This window comes from Pan troglodytes, chromosome 19 (assembly GCF_028858775.2).
Source record: "Pan troglodytes isolate AG18354 chromosome 19, NHGRI_mPanTro3-v2.0_pri, whole genome shotgun sequence".
Taxonomy (NCBI): Eukaryota; Metazoa; Chordata; class Mammalia; order Primates; family Hominidae; genus Pan; species Pan troglodytes.
Window position 1 is genome coordinate 51807460 of NC_072417.2, and position 26232 is coordinate 51833691.

The 26232-nt window shown below is 50.7% G+C and overlaps 1 protein-coding gene across 13 annotated transcripts in view; it reads left to right on the forward strand.

Annotated features, from left to right (window-relative positions):
• Positions 1-26232, forward strand: part of EPN2 (epsin 2) — a 119975-nt gene that overhangs the window by 948 nt on the left and 92795 nt on the right. For 2 of the 13 annotated variants that reach the window (XM_001154310.7, XM_003315576.7), the window contains exon 1: positions 21863-22028. The gene's annotated coding sequence lies outside the window, so the exon portion shown is untranslated. Of the gene's footprint in view, positions 1-6506; positions 6633-21832; positions 22029-26232 lie in introns of those variants that run through there. The other 11 variants (XM_054670387.2, XM_063798911.1, XM_054670379.2 and 8 more) reach the window with 9 other exon arrangements.

Sequence of the window (26232 nt, forward strand, 5' to 3'; positions counted from 1 at the left end):
CCTCCTTTCTCCCTCCCCTTCCTTCCAGCCCTTCATTCCCTCGGGGCGGGCAGGCCGGCAGGCCCCGCGCAAACCTGGGGAAAGGTAGGTGGAGGGTGCGGGGTCCGATAACTGGCAGCCACACCCAGTAGGCCAGGCAGCTGCAGGAAAGAGGTTAAAGGAGTTGGAAGAGATTCTGGGAACTCAGGAAAGGAATCAGGGAAAGCTGCCTGGAGGAGGCGACATTTAAGTTTGGACTGGAAGAGCAAGGCGGGTCAGACAATAATTCATGTATTTACCAAGCATTTATCGAGCACTTACTGTGTTCAAGACCCTGGGGTTGGGGCAGGAGGCAAGATAACTGTGTCCTTATGGGTTCTGCAGTAGGGAAAACAGTGAAGGCAACCATCTCACAAACTGCTGGAGTTGAGACCACCAGCGGGGACAATAGAATGTTAGTTCCATTTGATCAATGAGACCAGAGAGGACTGGGGTGAAATTACTTTCCCACAGTCACAAGTAGTAGAACTGGGATTCGAACGTGTGCTACTGTAACATGAGCCCCTAACCACAGGAGTCTCTGTGGCTTTTCAAAGCAGACACGCTGCTGCACACAGGAGCAGCTGCCAGCCTGCCTTGCAGCAGCCATGGCCATGCTGCAGGGCCCACCCGGGGCAGGTGCTGGCAGAGGGGACAGCCAGCCACTGGTGGGAGATCTTGCCCTGGGAGAGGCAGCAGCGGAAATTGCTGTGGGATGGTGGAGGCTGTGGTGGCCATGATGTGGTTGCTTCGGGGCCCCTGTGGTTCCAACCGGGGCACTGTGCCTGCCTTCTGTGGCTTCTTCACCCACAGAGAACCCTCACTGGGGCCATGTCCTGCTTCCTGGAGCTGAGATTGAGTCTGGGAGCCCAGGTGGAACCCTTCTCACTCTCTGGGGACCTCCCACCCTTTATCTCCTGGGAGGCTGGGCTAGCATTCCTGCTTTATAGAAGAGGAAACCAGGGTCAGAGAGGCATGTTGGCTCGTCCAGGGCCACACAGCAGAAGGCCTGTGTCTGCTCAATGACTGAAGATACGCGGCTCTTTTCTTGATTCTCCATTCATTCGTTCATTCACTCACTCACTGTAACACATGCACATATCCTCTGGGTACTCACTATTCCATTGCACAGCAACCTGAAGGCTTCCAGCTAAGCTTGAGCACCTGAGGACCAGCGACTCTGCCTGGGGGCTTCATCCAGCAGCTGCAGCCTGCTGGCCCCCTGCCCCAGAAGGCCACCGTAGTGCTAGAGTAGGCTGTAAAGTGCTATCCCCCGAGTAGCCTTGATGCACGACTGACCTGGTGAGAGTTAGTGATAAACAGTTCTGCATCATCGCCCAAGGTTCCCCAGCTGTCCATGGTGTTATGTGCTCATTCCCATACCCTTTGTTGGCTCCTTCCCTTCCCTGTATCATTTTCCTGACAACCTAAAGGTGATTCTTGGGATCTCATTCAAGCCAAAAACCTTGCACTGGAATTTTTTTCCGGACTGGGCTTCTGAGGGTAGCAAATGAAGACATTCATTTATTCAGTCTTCAAACACGATTGACCTAACCTGAGCCCGCCCCATGCTGGGCTCTGGGGGTGTGGGCATGATTCATAGGCGTTTTCTGGCCTCCAGAGCCCCTTGCTTGATGGAAGAGGCAGGAACAGCTTCTGATGATTCTCACCCAGTGTGGTTAATGACGTGACCACATCTCCAGGGAGAATGACCCCTTCTGCCTGGGAGGTCAAGCGGCATCTCCAAAGATGTTCCCTTCCAGCTTGGCTTTGAAGGATGAGGAGGTGTTCCCCATCGGGACCAGGGGGCTGGGGAAATGGCATTCTTGGCAAAGAGAACAGCATGTGCAGACCAGGAGCAGGAGCATGGAGGGGCTGACAGATGGTGGCACTAGGGACGTTGGCAGGGTCAGACTGTGCCAGCCTTGAAGGCCAGGGGAGACCCTGGGACTGTGGCATGGTCATGGGAAACCACCACTGACAGTTTTGGAGCAAGGGCAGGATTTGGTTTTAGGAAACGCACTATCTCTGGAAAGACCTACAGGTTTAATGGTCCTTCCTTCCTCATTGTAACTCCCAGCAAGTCAAGGGAGTCCAGCCTGGAGCAGCTGAACAGCAGCATCGCTATACGTGGAGCTCTTATTAACACTTCATTCACTGGGTCTTCACACCCTTGAGTGAAGCATCCTTTTTAGTAACCTCTTTTTATAAGTGGGGAAACTGAGGCATGGTACAGGACTCAATCAAGGTCCCATAGCTAGGAAGCGGGGGCATTGGGATTAGAACCCATGTTTCTTGGCCAGGCATGGTGGCTCACGCCTGTAATCTCAGCACTTTGGGAGGCCGAGGTGAGCGGATCACCTGAAGTCAGGAGTTCGAGACTGGCCTGGCCAAGATGGCAAAACCCTAAACATACAAAAATTAGCCAGGCGTGGTGGCACACGCCTGTAATCCAAGCTACTCGGGAGGCTGAGGCAGGAGAATTGCTTGAACCCAGGAGGTGGAGGTTGCAGTGAGCCGAGATCGTGCCACTGCATCCAGCCTGGGCAACGGAGCAAGACTCCGTCTTAAAAAAAAAAAAAAAAAAAAAGACTGGGCACGGTGGCTCATGCCTGTAATCCCAGCACTTTGGGAGGCCGAGGTGGGTGGATCATGAGGTCAGGAGATCGAGACCATCCTGGCTAACATGGTGAAACCCTGTCTCTACTAAAAATACAAAAAATTAGCTGAGCTTGGTGGCAGGTGCCTGTAGTCTCAGCTACTCGGGAGGCTGAGGCAGGAGAATGGCGTGAACCCAGGAGGCAGAGCTTGCAGAGAGCCAGGATCACACCACTGCACTCTCGGGACAGAGTGAGACTCTGTCTCAAAACAAAACAAAAACAAAAACCCAAACAACAACAACAACAACAAAAGAAGCTGTGTTTCTTTGGCTTTAAGCCCATCCTCTACGTTGCGCCACTGCCATGCTTTTCAGAGGCTAGAGGGCTCCAGGAACCACCTTCTCTCCCCAGCACAGCCCTGGGGGTGGGTGGGTGGGCAGAGAAGGGACAAGCAGCCCAAGTCACAGCCAGGGATGGAGACAGCATGGCTTCTTTCGGAGAAATGAAGAAGCAGGAGTGTTATTCTTGGCCAGGATGGGAAACGGGTTGGAATCTTGGCTCCTATGCTCACCAGCCATGTGGTCTGTGGCAAGCCACATCCTCTCTCTGTGTCTTGGCTTACCCATCTGTAAAATGGTGGCTCCTCATAACCCCCACCTCATAGGGCTGTTGTGAAGATTGAACGTACTGAAGACTCAAATTCTTAGTACACTGCCAGGCACGTAGGAAGAGCTCTTAGAGTGTTATTTTATAGCCCTCATTTGAGAGGGTGTGGGCAGGAGCACAGCCTCTGGGCTCCAATCCACAAACTGCCATCTACTAGTCCATTTGTGAGCTGGCTGGTAAATTCACCTTCCTGGGCCTCAGTTTCTTCATCAGTAAAATGGGATAATGATGGTGCCTTCCTAGTTGGGTTGTGGTGAAGGTTAAATGAGATGCCATGTGGAAGTGCAGAGGAGAAGGGCTGCTATAAGGGGCTCCAGGTGGGTGCTGCTGTTATGATTGGGCACCTACTGCATGCTGTGTCCCTGCATACAGGAGTCGACCTTTGAGACCTGCTTATTCATGGCTGTTTCACGGATGTCGAAGTGGAGGCTCAGCAGGGTTGGAGGTTCCCGGAGTCTCCCAGCTGGTAAGGGCGGTGTCAGGACTGGAACCCCAGCCAGGCTGACTCAGACATCCCTGGGGCCTGAGCCCAGCAGGGCAGCTGTGACTCAAGTTTGCAGGAAGAGGAGGAGGAGGGTGGGGTAAATGGGTGCTTGACGGAAGCCACAACCTCTATTCCCTCAGAAATGGAAGTGCTTGGTGAGGTTTGGTGTGTCCGAGCCGAACAGCAGCCAATGACAGGCCTGGGGATCATCTGGCACAGCCCACTTGACAAGGCCTTGGAAACTTGGTCTCTGCAGCAGCAACCGGATTTCAGCCTGGGCCTCGGACACCTCGGCCTGGGTACGGATGCGACTTGGATGCAGTCCTTCCCTGGCAGTGGAGGGGATGCCCAGGCTGGCACAGGAGTCTCAGGTCCTCTCCAGCTCTACCCCAATCTGCTGTGTGATTTTGGGCCGAGGCAGGGACCCCTCTGGGCTCTGTTACTGGAGAAAAGGCAAATGGCTGGGACAGGTGGGTCCCCAGCCCTCCTTGCCTGGAGGTCTGCGAGTTGGAGGGCTCTGGGGTAAAGCCAGAGCCAGGCCCGGGGAGAGCCTAGGCTCATCTCTGGTGAACAGGGTACCCTCTAGCCAAAGCAGGGGCAAGGCGAGGCACATGCCCCTCATATGGGAGCTGGGGCTGACCCCCTCTCCTAGCCCTGCACACCTTGAGCACATGGCCTTGGCCCATCTGCCCTGTGGGTGGACACTTTCCAGCCCTGGGTCCTGAACTCTACCAATCAGCAGGAACCTAGACTCCTGAGGGGTGCAGCCTGGATGGGAGGTCAGGGAACTGGGTTCCTGAGCGCATCTCTGTGCCATTCATCTCTCCATTGGTTTCCCAAATGTGGACTGAGCACACACTGTGAGTCAGGCCTGAGCTAGGTTCTAGGGATGCTACTGTCAACAAGACAGATGAAGGTTCCTGCCCTCATGGAGGGGAGGGAGACAATAAGCAAAGAAATAAATGCATGATGTAATGTCAGCCAGGGAGCGATGCTGCAAAGCAGGGTGGGCGTGGGGAGTGACGCAGGCCGGGGTTGGGGAGGCATCGTTGTAGTGGTCAGGAAGACTGCTCCGAGAGGCAGACTGAGGGAAGGAGGATGGACATCTAGATGTCTGAGGGAAGGGCCATTTGGGCAGAGGAAAGAGCACAGGGCTCAGTATGTGTGGGGGGGAGGTTGGAGGGGGCTCCGTGTGCGAATGGGGAAGGGAGGCAGGCTGCGAGTGGACAGGGCTATATGTAGACTTCATTCTAACTGTGACGCAAAGGCCTTGCAGGGTTTGGGAGGGGGACATGATCTCATTTGGTCTTCCCAATAACTCCCTGCCAGAAAGAGACAGAGCCCCAAATTGCAGTGAGGAAGCTGAGGCTTAGAGGACACCCCTGCACATGTCTGGGGTGTCATATCATCATCGGAGGAGCTGGGACTCAAACCCAGCTCTGGAACCTGCTCTGTCCCCAGCTCCATGATAACATTGTGTGAGGTGCTGGGTGCAGCTCCCAACTCCTCCCTGTTCAACCATGCTCTGTTAGCCTGTGGTCTACAGAGTGGCTTCCTCCAGGGATGTCTTGCCTTTTTTTTTTTTTTTTTTTTTTTTTTTTTGAGACAGGGTGTTGCTCCATTGCCCAGGCTGAAGTGCAGTGGTGGGATGATAACTCACTGCAGCCTCAACTTCCTGGGCTTAACTGATCCTCCCACCTCAGCCTCTCAAGTAGCTGAGATTACAGGTGCACACCAATACGCCTGGCTAATTAAAAAACAACAAACAAACAAACAAAAATATGGTTTTTTTTTGTAGAGATGGGGTCTCACTGGGTTGCCCAGGCTGATCTGAAACTCTTGCCCTCAGGTGATCCTCCCGTCTCAGACTCTCCAAGTGCTAGGATTGAGCCACCACGCCCATCTGGGATGCCTTGTCTTTTATACCTTTACTCCACAAATATGTGCTTAGGCATTGCTTGCTGTGGCCAGAACCTTGCAGGGGTGAGGGACACAGGTAAATGAGAGCTGGTCCCAGCCCTCCCTCAGAAAGCTGCTGGACCACAGGGTGACAAAACTGAAGCTGTCTGTCACATCCGGGAGCAGGTGCTATGAGGATAAGCAGCCAGAGAAGACCCCTAACTTGATCTGTGGCCATCAAAGAAGGCACCCAAGGCAGGATGCCTCCCTGAATCCTAAAGCCAATTAGCAGTCAGCCAGGACAGCTGCTAGAGGGGGTCTAAGCGGGAGTGGAGAGGATGTTCCAGGCAGAGGGAATAGCAGACAGGAAGGCTCAGAGGTGAGTGTGAGCAGGCAGTCTCAGGGACCCCAGACAGTTGGTGAGGCTGCAGTGCTCAGGGGAGGTGTGCCAACAGGTAAGCTGGCAGGGCCGGGTCCGTGGGGGCTGGCTTGTCCTTTCTGCCATTGTCTGAGAGAGTGGGTGGCTGGTATCTGGTGGCCCAGATGAAGATAATGGCGATGCAATTGTGTTCTTCTTTCTGCTCGGTGCCTCTCAGTTAAGGACATTTGCAAAAATTAATAACAGCATATGCTTTTATGTCCTCCACTTAAATTTCCTTTGGATTAAAGAAAGTAATGGAGGGAAAGGAAGAAAAGCAGGAAGGAGCGAGAGAGGGAGGGGAGAGACAAAAGAAGGAAAATAATTTGGGGAAAAAAAATTTGTCCTTTTCTGGGCTAAGATAGCCCCAGCCTTTGCATTTTCTCACCCACTGAGTCACCAGCCTCCTGCCCTCTTTCAGGACTGTACATCTTGGCCTCTTACCTACTGTGTCTGCGTCAGCCTCCCTCACAGCCTGATGGCCCCTGCGGCAGCCCCAACCCAGTTTCAGGGGCTAAGAAAACTACAGTTGCATGAACGAGTGGAGGTGAGTGGGAGGCAGAAGCGGCGGGGAGAACCAGTCTGTTCCGAGATCTCTGGACCAACCAGTGGCTCCTGATGGTCAGCCTTGTCTAGAGCCCCTTCCAGCGTGCAGGCCAGTCCTCCTGGCATTCTTCTAATTACACCGAGCTGTGAGTTATGTGTGCCAAGTATGTGCTGGATTTTGTACCAAGTGCTTTCCATTCATCAGTTCAGGGTAGTGATGCAGGTAGCTCCAGGCTCAGAGAGGAACAGTGACTTCTCCCAGGTCACACAGCTGGAAAGTGGCTGAGTCTGGATTCAAACCCAGACTTCCTTGTTGCTAGGACCTGTATTTTCAACCACTGCCTATGCCTCTATAACGAGCCAGCTTATGGCTGTGTTCACGCAAAGAGAAAAGCATCCAAATGGGAAGGCTGGAGAATTCAAGCAATTTTCCCACGTGTCAGACAGTCCTGTTTCCCTCTCCCTTCAAAAAAAGTCCTGGATTATCTCTCTCTCTCTCTCTTTCTTTTTCCTTTTCCTTTTTGTTTTTTTTCTTTGTTTTTTCTTTCTTTCTTTCTTTCTTTTTTTTTGAAACAGGGTATTACTCTGTTACTCAGGCTGGAGTGCAGTGGTGTGATCACAGCCCACTGCAGCCTTGATGTACCTGTGTCCCTGGCCTCAGGTGATCCTCCCACCTCAGCCTCCCAAGTAGCTGTGACTATCCCGAGAAGCTGAGACTACAGGTGTGCGCATGCCATCACGCCTCACTAATTATTTTACTTTTTGTAAAGACAGGTTTTTTTCGCCATGTTACTCAGACTGGTCTTGAACTCCTGGGCTTGAGTGATCCATCGGCTCCCAAAGTGTTGGGATTACAGGCGTGAGCCACTGCACCTGGCCTGACATCTCAGTCTTGATTTGCACTTTTTGCCCAAAATAATCGAGTGTAAGGCAGGCCAGAAGTGGTCAGGGGGCAGGGACAGTCCCCAGCAGGGTGGCAAGTCTTTCTGCAACATTTTTGGAATACAAGCAGAAAGTGATTTGCTATTCCACACAAAACATGATTGGGAGGGCACTGGATGAATACAACTAAGATCTAAGCATTACTTCAACAAATATATACACAGAGCTAAATCAGTATCAGGAAGCAGTGGAGAAGCACTCAGAATAGGCACAGATCTCCACAGCTGTTAAGAGTCTTGTTACTTTTTTTTTTTTTTTTTTTGAGATGGATTCTTGCTCTGTCGCCCAGGCTGGAGTGCAGTGGCGCGATCTCAGCTCACTGCAACCTCCGCCTCCCGGGTTTAAGTGATTCTCCTGCCTCAGCCTCCCAAGTAGTTTGCCTTAAGGAGTGTAGACACAAAGCAAGGGAAGCGTCCCCAGAGAGATCCCGGCCCACAGGGTCAGTGCCTCATCCCCACATAACATAAAAACAGCCTGGGACAGGCGCCCATCACCATGCCTGGCTAATTTTTGTATTTTTTAGGAGAGACGGGGTTTCACCAAATTGGCCAGGCTGGTCTCGAACTCCTGACCTGGTGATCCACCTGCCTCGGCCTCCCAAAGTGCTGGGATTACAGGCGTGAGCCACCGCGCCCGGCCACATTCTTTTTTTTTTTGAGACGGAGTCTCGTTCTGTCACCCAGGCTGGAGTGCAGTCGCATGATATCAGCTCACTGCAATCTCGGGCTCCCGGGTTCAAGCAATTCTCCTGCCTCAGCCTCCCAAGTAGCTGGGATTACAGGTGCACACCACCACGCCCAGCTAATTTTTGTATTTTTTAAGTAGAGACGGGGTTTCACCATGTTGGTCAGTCTGGACTCGAACTCCTGACCTTGTGATCCGCCCACCTCTGCCTCCGAAAGTGCTGGGATTACAGGCGTGAGCCACTGTGCTCGGTCAGCTGTTTATTGATTTTGAGTATGTTATTGATTTTGTGAATGGAGAAGGGATCATCGGGTAGGGTTCTTTGATCTGGAGCAAAAGATATGGATTCTGATTAACCAAAGGGGAAAAAAGAGGGGGGTGGATTTAGTGGAAAGAACTGGAGTAGTTCAGAGAACCAAAGGCAAGCCAGCACGGTCGCTCACGCCTATAATCCCAAAGACTTGGGAGGCTGAGGTGGGAGGATCGCTTGAGCCCAGGAGTTTGAGGCTGCAGTGAGCCATGATCACGCCGCTGCACTCCAGCCTGGGTAAGAGAACAAGACTGTCTCAAAACAAATAAACAAAACAAAACAAAGGCCAGGCTTGGACAGGCCACCACCCAAGGTAGCTCCAGGATCTCAGAAATGAGAATTAACAGGCAAGTTTTTTGTTTGTTTGTTTGTTTTTGAGACGGAGTCTCGCTCTATCGCCCAGGCTGGAGTGCAGTGGCGCGATCTTGGCTCACTGCAAACTCCGCCTCCCGGGTTCATGCCATTCTCCTGCCTTAGCCTCCCGAGTAGCTGGGACTACAGGCGCCTGCCACCACACCCGGCTAATTTTTTGTATTTTTATAGAGACGGGGTTTCACTGTGTTAGCCAGGATGGTCTCGATCTGACCTCGTGATCCACCTGCCTCGGCCTCCCAAAGTTCTGGGATTACAGGCGTGAGCCACCGCGCCCGGCCTGTTTGTTTTTTGAGGTGGATTCTCGCTCTGTCACCCAGGCTGGAGTACAGTGGCGTCATCTCGGTGCACTGCAACCTCTGCCTCCCACGTTCAAGGGATTCTCCTGCCTCAGCCTCCCAAGTAGCTGGGACTACAGGCATGTACCACCATGCCCTGCTAATTTTTGTATTTTTAGTAGAGACAGGGTTTCACCATGTTGGCCAGGCTAGTCTTGAACTCCTGATCTCATGTGATCCGCCTGCCTCGGCCTCCCAAAGTGCTGGGATTACAGGCATGAGCTGCTGTGCCCGACCAGCAGGCAAGTTTTTGAAGGCAACACTGCTGTGGGTGGTCCGCAGGGTGGACAGACGCTGGGCAGTTAATTCAACAGAGGACCTCTCCAGGTGGCTAGGGTGTTGGCTGACAGCATGCAAATCTCCAGAGCTCTCACCTGCAGCTGGCATGTGAAACCCCACTGAACATGAAGCAGTTTTGTTCTTTAAATCCTACCTTTGAATCTGAGAATCAAATATAGGTTGAGATACCTGGCCTACCAGTAACCTTTAGTCTAGACTATGGAATTTCCCTTCTAGAAACTTACCCTGCGGTTAAATTTGCGCAAGAACATATATGAGAAACAGAATGCAGGGTATAATGTACGTCATCTGCTGGGGACTGGTTAAATATAGGAAGGCTTTAAGAATGAGGTTGGGTACAGGGGCTCACGCCTGTAATCCCAGCACTTTGGGAGACCGAGGTGGGTGGATCACCTGAGGTCAGAAGTTCGAGACCAGCCTGGCCAATGTGGCGAAACCCCATCTCTACTAAAAATACAAAAATCAGGGGACGGGGGTGGTGGCTCACACCTGTAATCCCAGCACTTTGGGAGGCCAAGGTGGGTGGATCACTTGAGGTCAGGAGTTTGAGACCAGCCTGGCCAACATGGTGAAACCCCATCTCTACTAAAAATACACAAATTAGGGGCCGGGAGTGGTGGCTCACGCCTGTAATCCCAGCACTTTGGGAGGCCAAGGTGGGTGGATCACTTGAGGTCAGGAGTTTGAGACCAGCCTGGCCAACATGGTGAAACCCCATCTCCACTAAAAATACACAAATTAGGGGCCGGGAGTGGTGGCTCACGCCTGTAATCCCAGCACTTTGGGAGGCCAAGGTGGGTGGATCACTTGAGGTCAGGAGTTTGAGACCAGCCTGGCCAACATGGTGAAACCCCATCTCCACTAAAAATACAAAAAAGTAGCTGGGCATGGCGGCACATGCCTGTAATCCCAGCTACTCGGGAGGCTGAGGCAGGAGAATCGCTGAACCTGGGAGGTAGAGGTTGCAGTGAGCCAAGATCACACCACTGCACTCCAGCCTAGGCAACAGAGTGAGACTCCGTCTGAGAAAAAAAAAAAAATTGGGGCCAGGTGCAGTGGGTCACCTGAGGTCAGGAGTTCAAGACCAGCCTGGTCAACATGGTGAAACCGCATCTCTCCTAAAAATACAAACGTTATCTGGGCATGGTGGTGCATGCCTGTAGTCCCAGCTACTCGGGAGGCTGAGGCAGGACAATCATTTGAACCTGGAACGCGGAGGTTGCAGTGAGCTGAGATTGTGCCACTGCACTCCAGCCTGGGCAACAGAGCAAGACTCTGACTCAAAAAAAAAAAAAAGAGCCTGGGCGTGGTGGCTGACGCCTGTAATCCTAGCACTTTGGGAGGCCGAGGCGGGTGGATCACCTGAGGTCAAGAGTTCAAGACCAGCCTGGCCAATATGGTGAAACCCAGTCTCTACTAAAAATACAAAAGAATTAGCTGGGCATGGTGGTGCATGCCTGTAATGCCAGCTGCTCGGGAGCCTGAGGCAGGAGAATTGCTTGAACCTGGGAGGCGTAGGCTGCAGTGAGCCGAGATCGTGCCACTGCACTCCAGCCTGAGCGGCAGAGACTCCGTCTCAAAACAAACAAACAAACAAACAGAATAAGGCAGTTCTCTTTTGGTGGGTGTGCAACAATCTCCAAGAGTTACACCGTTAATGATATAAGCATGAGGTAGTGTGTGGAGGGAGTTACTGTTTGCATGTGTGGGGGTGAAGGAAATACATACAATAAGATTATGTCAGAATCTCTGTTACACTGTAACAGTGATTGCCATTAGGGAGGGGATCTGCAGATCAGGAGAAACAGTAGGAGGGAGACTTGTTGCCTATGTCCTTATGCACTGATTGAACTTTTTTTCTGTGCATGTATTTTTTTTTTTTTCTTTTTCTTCGAGATGGAGTATTGCTCTGTCACCCAGGCTGGAGTGCAGTGATGCGATGTGAGCTCACTGCAAACTCCGCCTCCTGGGTTCAAGCAATTCTCCTGCCTTAGCCTCCTGAGTAGCTGAGATTACAGGCATGTGCCACCACGTCTGGCTAATTTTTGTACTTTTTTTTTTTTTTTTTTGTAGAGGTGGGGTTTCCCTATGTTGCCCAGGCTGGTCAAATGCTACTCTTTTGAGCAGACTTCTTTGTATTACAGTTTGGAGTGGTTATGTTTTAACTCTCAAGCCAAGCTGAAAGTTTTAAGCGTGTGAAACTTGTCTGTAAATTTTCTGAAGAAGCAAGCACCGTGCCCTTCTGAGGCAGGTGAGGAGCTACGGCTTTCTCAGAACACACTAAGAGTCTCTTGTAGAAAGGTGCTATGCACATTTCCAAAGAAGGGGCGCTCTGAGAGAGGACAGCAGAGAATAGTGGATAGATGTTGGTCCCTGGCTCTGACTGACATGTGAAAATCTCAGCCTATCAGCTGGGCCACCAGCTATTGCCCCTCTCTGCACCTCAGTTTACTTTGCTCATCTGTTAAACAGTGATAAGTGTGCCTGTCCTACCCTGTTGCAACGATCTGTCAAGAAACAAGCCAAGACCGGGTGCCGTGGCTCATGCCTGTAATCTTAGCACTTTGGGAGGCTGAGGCTGGCAGATCACTTGAGGCCAGGAGTTCAAGACCAGCCTGGCCAACATGGTAAAACTGTGTCTCTACTAAAAATACAAAAGTTAGCCGGGCATGGTGGCCTGCACCTGTAATTCCAGCTACTCTGGAGGCTGAGGCAGGAGAATCACTTGAACCTGGGAGGTGGAGGTTGCAGTGAGCCGAGATCTCACCACTGCACTCCAGCCTGGGTGACAGAAAACAAAAAAGACCTGAAGCCAAGGTTGTGTCTGTTTACTAAAACAATGCATGTGAAATGTTTAGTCCATGTAGTTACCATTTCTTTTTCTTTGGGTGGGGGGGGGGGTGTTGTTTGCTTTTTGTTGTTGTGTTTTTGTGTTTTGTTTGTTTGATTTGTTTTTGAGACAAGGTCTCGCTACTGGACCCAAGCGATTCTCCCACCTCAGTCTCCCAAAGTGCTGGGATTACAGGTGTGAACCACCAGGCTCAGCTTATGATAACTATTTCAAGTCAGAATTTGACAATCTGAAGAAAACTTTTTCTTTTTTTTTGAGACGGAGTCTTGCTCTGTTGTCCAGGCTGGAGTGCAGTGGCGTGATCTTGGCTTACTGCAACCTCTGCCTCCCGTGTTCATGGGATTCTCCTGCCTCAGCCTCCCGAGTAGCTGGGACTACAGGTGTGCACCACCACGCCTGGCTAATTTTTGTATTTTTAGTAGCGACGGGGTTTCGCCATGTTGGCCAGGCTGGTCTCAAACTCCTGACCTCAAGTGATCCATCCACCTCGGTAGGCCTCCCAAAGTGCTGGGATTGGGATTACAGGCATGAGCCACTGTGCCCAGCCAAAAACATTTTTTTTTTCTTTTGAGACAGAGTCTCACCCTGTCACCCAGGCTAGAGTGCAATGGTGTGATCTCAGCTCACTGCAACTTCTGCCTCCCAGGTTCAAGTGATTCTCCTGCTTCAGCCTCCCGAGTAGCTGGGATTACAGGCATGCACCACCACGCCCAGGTAATTTGTTGTGTCTTTAGTAGAGACAGGTTTTCATAATGTTGGCCAGGCTGGTCTCAAACTCCTGACCTTGTGATCCAGCCACCTCGGCCCCCCAAAGTGCTGGGATTATAGGCGTAAGCCACGGCGACCAGCCTGAAAACGTTTTTTAAATGGCCCATTTTGTTTGGAATCTTCACCACTTTGGGAAAAAACCTAAAGATTAATGGAACAGAAATGTGCCATAAGATCAGAGACTAGATATTGAGTGGATGCTATCTTTTTTTTTTTTTTTTTTTTGAGACAGAGTCTTGCTCTGTTGCCCAGGCTGGAGTGCAGTGGCACGATCTCAGCTCACTGCAACCTCTGCCTCCCAGGTTCAAGCAATTCTCTGCCTCATCCTCCTGAGTAGCTGGGATTACAGGTGCCCGCCACCACGCCCGGCTAATTTTTTGGTATTTTTAGTAGAGACGGGGTTTCACCATCTTGGCCAGGATGGTCTCAAACTCCTGACCTTGTGATCCACCCTCCTCGGCCTCCCAAAGTGCTGGGATTATAGGCGTGAGCCACCGCGCCCAGCCACAGATGCTATTTTTATAGTTACACATTATGCTCTAGGGAGGAAAAATGATGAAGGTCGTTGAAATTTGTTTATGAAATATAATTAAAGCTCTGGAAGAAAGATATTATGTAAATCCCAAGCAGAATGATCAGTTTATTAATTGATTTAATGAAGACTGAAAATATGAAAGTTTGGAACTATCAAAAAAGCTAAATGGAAACCATTTCAAAATGGGGTTACTTAATCCCAGCACTCTGGGAGGCTGAGGCAGGAGAATAACCTGAGGTCAGGAGTTTGAGACCAGCCTGACCAACATGGTGAAACCCCGTCTCTACTAAAAATACAAAATTAGCCGGGGGTGGTAACGCGTGCCCGTAATCCCAGCCACTTAGGAGGCTGAAGCAGGAGAATCGCTTGAACTCCGGAGGCAGAGGTTGCAGTGAGCCAAGATCGAGCCACTGCATTCCAGCCTGGGCAACAAGAGCGAAACTCGGTCTCAAAAAACAAAACAAAACAAACAAAAAAACCCACAAAAAACAGAAAATGGGGTTACTATCAGGAATCTGGATACTGACTAATGAAAATGCAAGTGGGCTGGGCGCGGTGGCTCACGCCTGTAATCCCAGCACTTTGGGAAGCCGAGCCGGGCGGATCACGAGGTCAGGAGATTGAGATCATCCTGGCTAACACAGTGAAACCCCGTCTCTACTAAAAATATAAAAAATGAGCCGGGCGTGGTGGCGGGCACCTGTAGTCCCAGCTAAGGCAGGAGAATGGCGTGAACCCGGGAGACGGAGCTTGCAGTGAGCTGAGATCACGCCACTGCACTTCAGCCTGGTCTACAGAGCAAGACTCCGTCTCAAAAAAAAAAAAAAAAAAAAAAAAAAGGGAAATGCGAGTGGACTGGCTGAAGAAGGAGAAGAGGAAATTCATTAGTGTGGTGGGCACTCCTGGTCAGCATTTGTTCTTCTCGCAACTCCGGGAATGAGCCCTGATTTGACTACGCCAATTATCATAATTCCCCATTTCACCCTCCCATGATCCAAGTTCTTCCATTCAGAGCAAGCCTAGGATTTTAGTTTGCTGAATTGAGAGAAAGAGATGCTCTCTCTTCCTTCCTTCCTTCCTCCTTTCCTGTCTTCCTTTCTCTCTTTCTTTCTCTCTCTTTCTCTCTCTCTTTCTTTCTCTCTCTTTCTCTCTCTCTTTCTTTCTCTCTCTTTCTCTTTTCTTTCTGTCTCGCTCTGTCATCCAGGCTGGAGTGCAGTGGCATGATCTCGGCTCACTGCAACCTCCGCCTCCCGGGTTCAAGCGATTCTTCTGCCTCAGTCTCCAAGTAGTTGAGACTACAGGCGCGCGTCACTATGCCCAGCTAATTTTTGTATTTTTAGTAGAGATGGGGTTTCACCATATTGGCCAGGCTGGTCTCAAACTCCTGACCTTATGATCTGCCCACCTCGGCTTCCCAAAGTGCTGGGATTACAGGTGTGAACCACTGCACCCAGCCTGCTCTCTGTTTTCCATGGCGTGGCCAGAGATCTGAGGCATGGATGTGCCACAGCCAATCTGCAGCTAGTCAAGACACCAGCCAAGGAAAATGGCCACATGTCCAAGAGGCATATGCTAAAGAATGGAGCCAGAGCCTTGATCGCACTGCACTTGAACCCTAGCTCTGGAAATTTTGGTTAAATGAGCCAATTGATTCCAATTATCATTTAAGCCAGTTTCAGTGGGGTTTTTCTCTTCCTTTCTTTCTTTCTTTTTTTTTTTTTTTTTTTTTTTGGGTAGGGTCTTGCTCTGTTGTCCAGGCTGGAATACAGTGGCACAGTCATGGCTCATTGCAACCTCAACCTGCTAGGCTTAAGGGATCCTCCCGCCTCAGCCTCCCAAGTAGCTGGGACTACAGGTGAGTACCACCACGTCCAACTAAATAAAAAAAAAATTTTTTTTTTAAGAGACAACGTCCCACTATGTTGCCCAGGCTGGCCTCCTACTCTTAAACTCAAGTGATCCTCCCGTGTGGAGCACCAAAACTGCTAGGATTATAGGTGTGAGCCACCTCAGCTGGCCTGGGTTGGGTTTTCTTTTTCTGTTTTTTTTTTTTGAGAAGGAGTCTCACTCTGTTGCCAGGCTGGAGTGCAGTGGTGCAATCTGGGCTCACTACAACCTCTGACTCCCTGGTTCAAGCAATTCTCCTGCCTCAGCATCCTGAGTAGCTGGGATTATAGGCAAGTACCAACATGCCCAATTAATTTTTCATATTTTTAGTAGAGACAGGGTTTCACCATTTTGGTCAGGATGGTCTTGATCTCCTGACCTCCTGATTCACCCGCCTTGGTCTCTCAAAGTGCTGGGATTACAGGCGTGAGCCACTGTGCCTGGCCTGAGTTGGGTTTTCTATCACAATAGTTCCAACAAATGTATTGGCTTGTGTGCTGAAAAGTCTATGCTTAAAGCTTCAGGCATGGCTGGTTGGCTGGTTCAAGGTGCTTAATATCAGCAGGAATCTATCTTTTCTCTCATCTCTGTTCCCATCTGTGTTGGCTTCATTCTTAGGCTGGTTCTCCATTATGGAGCTACTCCAGGCTTATATCCCACTAGCTCAGTAACCTGATAGGAAGAGAAGCTTCTTTTTTTCTTTTTTTTGAGATGGAGTTTCACTCTTGTTGCCCAGGCTGGAGTGCAATGGCACAATCTTGGCTCACTGCAACCTCTGCCTCCTGGGTTTGAGCGATTCTCCTGCTTCAGCCTCCCAACCAAGTAGCTGGGATTACATGTACCACCACGCCTGGCTAACTTTTTTTTTTTGAGATGAAGTTTTGCTCCTGTTCCTCAGGCTGGAGTGCAGTGGCATGATCTCGGCTCACTGCAGCCTCCGCCTCCCAGGTTCAAGCGATTCTCCTGTCTAAGCCTCCTGAATAGCTGGGATTACAGGTGCACGCCACCACACCCAGCTAATTTTGTATTTTTAGTAAAGACGGGGTTTCACCATATTGGCCAGGCTGGTCTCAAACTCCTAACCTCAGGTGATCTGCCCGCCTCAGCCTCCCAAAGTGCTGGGATTACAGGCATGAGCCACTGCACCCCAGCCCCTAGAAGCTTCTTTTTTCAATGATTTCTGTAGAAGTCCCAGGCTTGGCTTGAGAGTCATTGCTCTGCTATGAGTCAGGTGCCCATTCCTGAACCAATCACTGACCAGGGAGAGAAAGCTCTGATTGACTCAGGCTCAGAGCTGGAAGGGAGAAGGAGTCGCACCCTTCAGCCTATTCAGATTCTTCCCAAGAGTTTAGTTTTAGGCATGGTGGCTCATCCCTGTAATCTCAGCACTTTGAGTGGGTGGCTGAGGCAGGGGGATCAACTCCAGGAGTTTGAGACCAGCCTGGGCAACATTATGTGATCCTGTCTCTACAAAAAAATTAGAAAAAATAGCCAGGTGTGGTGTAGTCCCAGCTACTTGGGAGGCTGAGGTAGGAGGATTGTTTGAGCCTAGGAGATTGAGGATGCAGTGAACCATGATTGTGCCACTGCACTCTAGCCTGGGTGACAGAACAAGACCCTGTCACACACACACACACACACACACACACACACAAAAGGCTGGGCATGGTGGCTCACTCCTGTAATCCCAGCACTTTGGGAGGCCAAGGTGGACAGATCACCTGAGTTCAGGTGTTCAGGACCAGCCTGGCCAACATGGTGAAACCCCGTCTCTAAAAAAATAGAAGGGCCGGGTGCAGTGGCTCATGCCTGTAATCCCATCACTTTGGGAGGCCAAGGCAGGCGGATCATCTGAGGTCAGGAGTTGGAGACCAGGCTGACCAACATGGTGAAACCATGTGTCTACTAAAAAAATACCAAAATTAGCTGGGCATGGTGGCACATGCCTGTAATCCCATCACTTTGGGAGGCCAAGGCAGGCGGATCATCTGAGGTCAGGAGTTCGAGACCAGGCTGACCAACATGGTGAAACGGCGTGTCTACTAAAAAAATACCAAAATTAGCTGGGCATGGTGGCACATGCCTGTAATCCCAGCTACTCAGGAGAATCGCTTGAACCAGGGAGGCGGAGGGTGCAATGAGCCGAGATTGCGCCACTGGACTCTAGCCTGGGCAACAGAGTGAGACTCCATCTCAAATAAATAAATAAATAAATAAATAAATAAATTTAGAAATACAAAAATTAGCCAGGTGTGGTGGCACATGTCTGTAATTCCAGCTACTTGGGAGGCTGAGGTAGGAAAATTGCTTGAACCTGGGAGGCGGAGGTTGCGGTGAACTCCGCGCCACTGCACTCCAGCCTGGGCAACAAGAACGAAACTTCGTCTCAAAAAACAGACAAAAAAAGTTTAGCTTTGGAGTTTAGGCTTGGGTTTTCCAGGGTTACCACTTTTTAGCTGTGTTATCTTGGGCAAATAATGGAAGCTTTCTGAACCTCAGCTGTAAAATGAGGATAACGGTAGTCTCTACCTCTTAGGGTTTTTTATGAGGAGGAAATGAGGTACTGCATGCAAAATATTTGCACAATGCTCACTACTTTGTTGTCATTGTTATTATTACTAGTTCCTTTCTCCAGCACCTGCACTTCCAGGATGTTGGCACAGGTCCTTCCTTCCCCATGGGCTAGAAGGAAACTTCCTCCTGTGAGAGCTGTCATAGCTCTTTCTCTTGATTGTCTATGTGGCATTTGGTTTCTGCTCATGTTCATGCTGCCCAAACTCATAACTTCTCTGTCCTAGACTTTCAACCCCTAGAAGGGAAAGGATGGCTCCATTCTTTTCAATGTCCTTAATAAGAGAACTGCCATCAACACCCATCCAGTGCATTTACAGTTTCCAAAGCATTTCCTCCTCTGCCTTTTCACCTGAGCCAGAATGCAATCCTAGGGGGTGGGAGGGGTTATTATTCCCACTTCACAGATGGGGAAACTGAGGTCCAGGGAGGGGCAGTGACGTCATGGTCAAGCAGCAAGTCGGTGGACAAGAAATTAGGTGTTTCTGGATTGCCAACACAAGTTTCTTTTTGTGGGACAAATAGTTTTGAATATAGAGTTCAAGCCTTTGGTGAAGATCCCGGGGAGCCTGTTCTGCACCTGTGCTAAGTGATTCTTTTCATTCAGCATGCAGTCTGTCCCTGTCTGCTGCCTGCCAGTCTTTCCCCCAAAGTCCCTTCCTGCTTGAAACCCTCCTTCCCTAACCCCAGAGACACCCCTGGCCTGCACTGCCAGCTCTTTCTTCTGAAATACACCTCTCCAACCAGCCCCCATCAGTCTGCTCCATTATCCACCTGGAACCAACCTCCAAACCTCTGCAAGGGCAGATGAGAGTGTCTCCTCCAGCCCTGTTTTCCATGGACTGCTTTGGGCACGGATGAAATTGTTCAGCTTATCCTGCAAGTTCCTCTGCAAGACTGCTTATGTGCTCTAGACTCATAGAACCTGGAATTGAATCCTAGCCCTGCCACATGCTGCCTCAGTTTCCGCATTCAAAATAGGAATAGGGCTGCTGATGTCAAGGGATCATCATGAGGATGAATTGAGAGAGGAATGCCAGGGGGCTGATACGCTTCAAGGAGGGGGTCCAGGAAAGAGAAATGACTTCGAGGAATGCAAGAATGTCCCCTCTGACCTTGCACGTGGCGGTCTTACGGCCTCAGGACACCCTCCCCCACTTCCCAAGCCTGGGCTAATCTAGTATTCTCCAACTCACTTCCTGTCCTGTAGGTTAGCTCATCATCTCATTATCTGTATCCAGTTCTCTTTCCAGGCTTGCATATTATCTGTGTGGCTACACACACTTGCTAGGTGGGTAGTGAAGGGAGTATTAGGCTCTGCATATGGAAAAGTGGGCCTGGGTGGCCAAGCCCCAGCATCTCTCCAAACCTCAATTTCTTGCCTGTAAAATATGAACAGCAAGAATGTGCACCTTGCTGGGCACAGTGGCTCACGCCTGTAATCCCAACACTTTGGGAGGCCGAGGCGGGAGGATCACGAGGTCAGGAGTTCGAGACCAGCCTGGCTAACATGGTGAAACCCTGTCTCTACTAAAAATACAAAAATTAGCCAGATGTGGGCGTGCGTGCCTGTAATCCCAGCTACGCGGGAGGCTGAGGCAGGAGAATCACTTGAACCTGGGAGATGGAGGTTGCAGTGAGCTGAGATTGTGCCATTGCATTTCAGTCTGGGCAATAGAGTGAGACTCCATCTCAAAACAAATAAATAAAAAAAGAATGTGCACTTGTGGAATTGTGGTAAGGTTTTAGACCAGCACTGGTCAGCATGGTAGCATCTAGCCACATATGGCTATTTACATTTAAATTAATAAAAGTTTAATGAAGTTTAAAAAATTCAGCCCCTCAGTCTCACTAGCCACATTTCAAGTGCTCGCTGGCCTCCTGTGACTCGTAGCTATCCTACGGACAGCACGCAGAAAGAACATTTCCATCGTGGAGGGAAATTCTGCTGAACAGTGCTGATTTAGAAACATCACGCCTGTGCTGTGCATCAGCTATGTGTTATAACTCATCTGACATTGTAAACTCAGGGCAGAAGCATGATTGCAGTGTAAAGTTCTGCTTTCCTTGGAGATAGGGTAAAGAGGTGAGGCTCACAAGGAATGTTGGACTGGTTGAGGGCATTCTCTGGGATGAGGGTGGGCCAAGTTCAAAACAGGGAGCTCCGGCTTCTGCTGCAAGGCAGGCACATAGGGCATAATTCCCTCTGCTGGTGGAGAAGGGGCACCAAGCAGTGGGAAGGGTGGTTAACTGGAGAGTGTTTCTAGCATCTAGAGCTACCAGTGTTTGACTTTTCAAAGGAAAAGTGGCTATGTGGTTTTGCAAACGTGTTACAAGCTCTCTCCATTTTTATCGTATTTATTGTATCACTAGCTAGACTAATAAAGAAAAAAGAGAAAGAAGATACAAGTAAACATAATCAGAAAGGGCAAAGAGGACATTACCACCGACCCCATACAAACACAAAAAGGCCCTCAAAAACTATTATGAACACGTCTATGCACACACACTAAAAAACTTACAATAAATAGATGAATTCCTGGAAAGATGCAACCTTTTTTTTTTTTTTTTTTTTTTTTGCCAGAGAATGGAATTCCAGATCCTGGGTTGTTAGAACCTTAAGGGATACTTTCATCCCCTGGTTCCTGTACAGGGAGGAGGAATCTGAGGCTCAGAGAAGTACAGTGACTTGTTTAAGGTCCCTCAGCGAGTTAGGGCAGAGGAAGACTTCTGGCCACAGCTTCCCTGAAGCCAAGGCTAGGCAGAGTGTTGATGTCACCCAGGCAACAGGGATGATGCCCTCTGCCCACCTAGCAAGCCCTGACTCATGCTCCGCGCCCCTGCTGTGAGAAGTCTCTGCTGACTCCCACCCTGATTGGAGCAGGTTAGTCAACTTTGAGGTGCAGCCTCCAGTTCTGGCCCCTCCAGTTCCGGGACTCTCATTCGAGGCATTTGGGGCTGTCTCATTTCTGTGCCCAGCACAGGGTTTGACACAGAGGAGGTGCTTTGTGGGTGCCCGCCAGTCAAGGGTTTCCGTTTTCGTGCCATTTAGGTAACCCCTTGCTATTCGTGCCCTTAGGTAACCCCTTGAGCAGCCTAAAGAAGCCTAGAGACTTCTCCGTTTTTGAGTATATTTTATTGACGTGAAATACACGCACGGAAAAGCGCACAAATCCAAAGTGTACTTCCGCGCATCTTCATAAAGTGAACACACTTGTAGCCTAAGAACCCAACCTTACCAGCGCCCGGCAGGCCCTGGCCCCCTTCCAGTCTCTCCTACTGAACAAGGTTTTTGAGTGAAACCGGCGGGCCGGAGCGTGAGTTTCTGCTTGACGGGGCGGGGCCTGCGCGTGCTGCCCGGCCGTGAGTGTGGGGGGCCGTGAGTGTGTACGGGGTGGAGTGGCCTGAAGGGGATCAGAGTGCGCGCGTTCGGGTATTAATTTGCCAGGGTTTGTGTGGCGCTCGGGATTGGGGGTTTTTTGGGGGCTCGGGCGTCGACTGTGGGGCGCTGCGGAAGGGTGGGCCGTCCGCGTGGGGTCCTGGAGCGCAGGAGGCGGAGGGGAAGCCGCGCATGGGCCACTAGGGAGGAGCTCTGGCGGGGTCGCAGGGGCGTGGTCTGCGGCCGTGGGGGCGGGGCCTCGGGGCCTCGGGGGCGGGGCCTGCGGGCGCGCGCACGCGTCCGGCGCGCCCCCTCCCGGCCGCCATGTTGGCTGGTGTGTGGGTGTCAAACTGAGCCAGACGCGGCGGTGGCGGCGGCTCCGCGGGCTACGGTCGCTCCCGCCTCCCGAGCGCTGCCGGCGGCCGCAGCGGCGCACCCACGCCGGCCCGGAGGAGCAGAGGTGAGCCACAGCCCGTGGGGCTCCAAGGCCAGAGCGAGTCCCCGGGGCGAGGACCCTCCCCCTCTCCAGGGCGCGGACGCCCCCAGAGCACAGGCTGCCCTACCTCACCAGCCCCGCCAGGGCATGCGCCCCTGCCGCCCCGCTGGTCCCTACGCCAGGCTCTGGGGGATCCCCTTCTTTCCAACCAGGCCCCGCCCCACGGACTGGAGCATGGCCCCCTTCCCATCTGGATCCAGCTTTCCGCTGCAAGGATCTCCCCCCTTACCCGTCCCTATCACCGAGCATCTCCTTTTATGTCCCTAGAGTCCCGGGCGCCCCTTACTCCTACCTCGGATCCTGGAGCCCCGTTCATCTTGGAACAACCCCGCCCCCTCCCCAGAGCACGTTCCTCCCCTCCCCGGGCCCGGCGCCCCTTCCTCCTGAGCCCAGCCTGGTCTCCCGCCAGCCCCCGTGCAGAGCCCGGTCCGGGCGCCCTCCGGGAATCGGGGGAGGGGTCCTTTTCTCTGTCCGGGATCCCGCCCGTCTCACCTTTCCTGGGGGCTGTAGCAGGGCCCCCTTCCGTCCTTGGGGACCAGGCTCCCCACTCCTCACTCCCACGGAACAGCGGGGACGGGGGCGGAAGAGCCAGGCTCCAGCTGCCTTTTGTTCCGCGTGGGATGGCAGAGACCCACCCGGCCCGGCGGTCCTGCTCGGCTGATCCGGGTGGGTGAATGGGTGCGTGGGGTCTGGCCTCTTCCAGGAGAGACTTCCTCTCTCTCCCTGTGGGGCGGCTCCCCTAGAGCCGAGAGCCGAGCGCGTTGGGAGGCTGGCCTTTGCTAGAGGAGTCGGTGCCAACAGGTTTTTGTTTGCGACCTGAAGTTTGCCCAGTGGCTTTGCCTGGGGCAGCTTGAGCTCCCTGTGAATCCCCCCGCCGGAGCTTGTGGAAGGCCGTTTCTCCGCCCAAGGACTCCGTCTGGGCGACTCCTTCACAGTTGTGCTGCCCTGGGGACGTATCTAAAATCTGTGCTTTAAGAGCGGAGAGGGCTTAACCATCATTAGGGTTCAGATGAGGGAAACTGAGGCCCAGAACTGCAGTAATTTGCCCAAGGTCACGCAGTGATACTGTGTCAATGCAGAACTAGAAGCTAGGTCTCCAGGCTCTGTTTACCACATTTAATAACTTTTTTTTTTTTTAGGGAGGTGTTCAGGACCCTACCTTCCCCTTTATTTTTAATATTTATGCAAGAAAGTGGGCAGGAAAATATGAGAAGTAATGAGTTATTCCTTTTCACCTCCAGAAAATACCCTGTGAAAGAAGGGATTGGAACAGGGTGTTAAAATGATGGGAAAAGGTGAATTTTAAGAATCCAGGCTTCCTCTCATTATGTAATATAATGAAGATTTGGCAGAAAACGTGCCTCTTGTAGCTCTAGATACAGAATTTTAGGTGCTGACAAACTCTTATGCTGAATCTGGCACAGCAGTGATTGAGTTAGCATTGATAATTAAGTTTTCATCTGTATTTACATGAACATCAAAAGGGACTACAATTTGCTTCTGAATGGTACTTGTTCGGTGCTTGTTTTTGGGACAAGTGATTGTGTTGGGGAAGCGCACCTAAACTTTTAAATTTTTTATTTATTTATTTTTTTGAGACGGAGTCTCTGTCACCCAGGCTAGAGTGCAGTGGCACGATCTCGGCTCACCGAAACCTCCGCCTCCTGGGTTCAAGCGATTCTCCTGCCTCAGCCTCCGGAGTAGCTGGGATTACAGGCGCACGCCATCCACCACGCCCGGCTAATCTTTGTATTTTTAGTAGAGACGGGATTTCGCCATGTTGGCCAGGCTGGTCTCGAACTCCTGACCTCATGTGATCCGCCCAGCTCGGCCTCCCAAAGTGCTGGGATTACAGGCGTGAGCCAACACTCCCGGCCTAAATCTTTTATTTATCTGTATTTTTACTTTTACATTTTAAAAGCTTATTTATTTCCCTGGTTTTAAAATTGGGCTAGTCATTTTTACAGTCTCACTGGGCTATTCTTTTGTAAGCAGGGAATGAGATACTGGTTATTAAAGATTTTGTTAAAGTGTAAGTTACTGTAAGGCATGATTCAGGACTGCGTCCCACAAGTCCCTGGACCAGGAGCCAGTTCGGATTGTCTTGTGGGATGTACCAAGTTTCCCTGGTTTACAGAGGCTTTTTGCCTCTCTGAAGCCTGAGCTGGCCAGATGGAGAGCTCTGTGGAAAACTCTTCCAGCAGTGTGTGTTGGGCCAAGCACTCGAGGTGTGAAGAAATGTAAAACTTTCAAGTGATAATATCTAGCATCGTGTATGCAGCCTTGAAAAATGACCCAACCTTTGTAGAAATTCTCTGTTATCACTAACCCTCTTCCATAATGAGCGGAGGATTTCCCAAGAATTGGGATTCTGATAAGAGTCCTGCAAAAGTTGAAAAGTTTTCGGACTTTTTTTTTTTTTTAACTTTAATTAGGAGGAGCGGCAACTTTCAGTTGTGAACTGAAGTACTATGAGATTTTTATGCATGGAATTGTCCTTGTCATACTTTTGGAAAGTACATTAAAATTTTCTAAGTTTTCTGGCGGTTCTCACTGTTCCCCATAACCTTTCTCTCTGGTGTATAGGGTGTGAAGGACCACGATTGTTGTCATTTTATGACATGTATACCTGGTGACCCTGAGCCTTGGAGAAGTCAAAGGGCTTGGATTTGGGGAATTTTTTTTTTTTTTGAGACGGAGTCTCACGCTGTCACCCAGGCTGGAGTGCAGTGGCGCAATCTTGGCTCACTGCAAACCTCTGCCTCCTGGGTTCAAGTGATTCTCCTGCCTAACCTCCCGAGTAGCTGGGACTACAGGCGTGTGCCACCATGCCCGGCCAATTTTTGTATTTTTAGTAGAGATAGGGTTTTGCCATGCTGGCCAGGCTGATCTCGAACTCCTGACTTCAAGTGATCCACCTATCTTGGCCTCCCAAAGTGCTGAGATTACAGGCGTGAGCCACCGTGGCCGGCCTTGGATTCGGGGAAGTTGAGGCTGGAAAAGATGTGAGGAATTATGTAGTTTGTATCCCTTTTTGTCTGCTGAACTTTTAACTCATGTATTCGGTGTAAACAGACCTCTTCTGTCAATACTTTGCCGTCTAGCTCGTCCGATGTTTGGCCCCTTTTTCTCTGCTATCCTACCTTCACCAACCCACACAGTCTGCTGGTGCACTTACGACATTGTCCGTGTATCTGGGGCTCTTGTGACACTGTGACGTCTTTGAGGCCAGTGGTCAGCCTGTCTTTACTTCTCCAGTACCAGGCTCGGTCTCTGATAGATGGTAGATGCTCAGTAAAGGTTTGTCACCAGTATTCCTCGAGGCAGGGGAGCACATTTTTATGGCTCCCTACTGTTCTGTCGCACTGTTGCTGAAATCACTACTGTTGGTTCAGCAATTGTGTGTCAGTTGCATAGGTTTATCCACCTCATCTGCAGGTGAGGAAACTGAGGCCTAGGGAGCTTAAGTTACATGCTCGAGGTCGCGCAGCCAGTAAGTGATTTGAACAGATCTGTTGGACTCCAAAATGTTATTATACCTGTTACCTACTTCGAGGACCAAGTCTCATGGGGATGAAGAGACACACTGCAAATTAACAGTGGACTGAGGGAGGTGGGGTGATATGATTAAGGTGGTTGAGGATGGGAAGAGCACATTTGTTTTTTGTCAGATGCATTGTGAAATGAATGTTTATGTCCATCTGTTGAGTTTTTGAAAATTGACAAACTTGCCAGGCATGGTGGCTCACGCCTGTAATTCCAGCACTTTGGGAGGCCAAAGCGGCCGGATCACCCTGAGGTCAAGGGATCGAGACCATTCTGGCCAACATGGTGAAACCCCGTCTCTACTAAAAATACAAAAATTAGCTGGGCGTGGTGGTGCACACCTGTAGTCCCAGCTACTCGGGAGGCTGACGCAGGAGAATCACTTGAACCTGGGAGGCAGAGGTTGCAGTGAGCCGAGATCGCACCACTGTGCTCCGGCTTGGCGACAGAGCAAGACTCTTGTCTCAAAAAAAAAAAAAAAAAAAAAAAATTGACAAACTTTCTGATAAGTTCGTCAATGGAATTTTATTGCTTAACTAGTTCATTCAAGTTAACTAAAAATAGAAACTTAGAAAAACAAATACAGTGAAATAAGTATATGTTGAAAGCCGTTTCAGCAGCC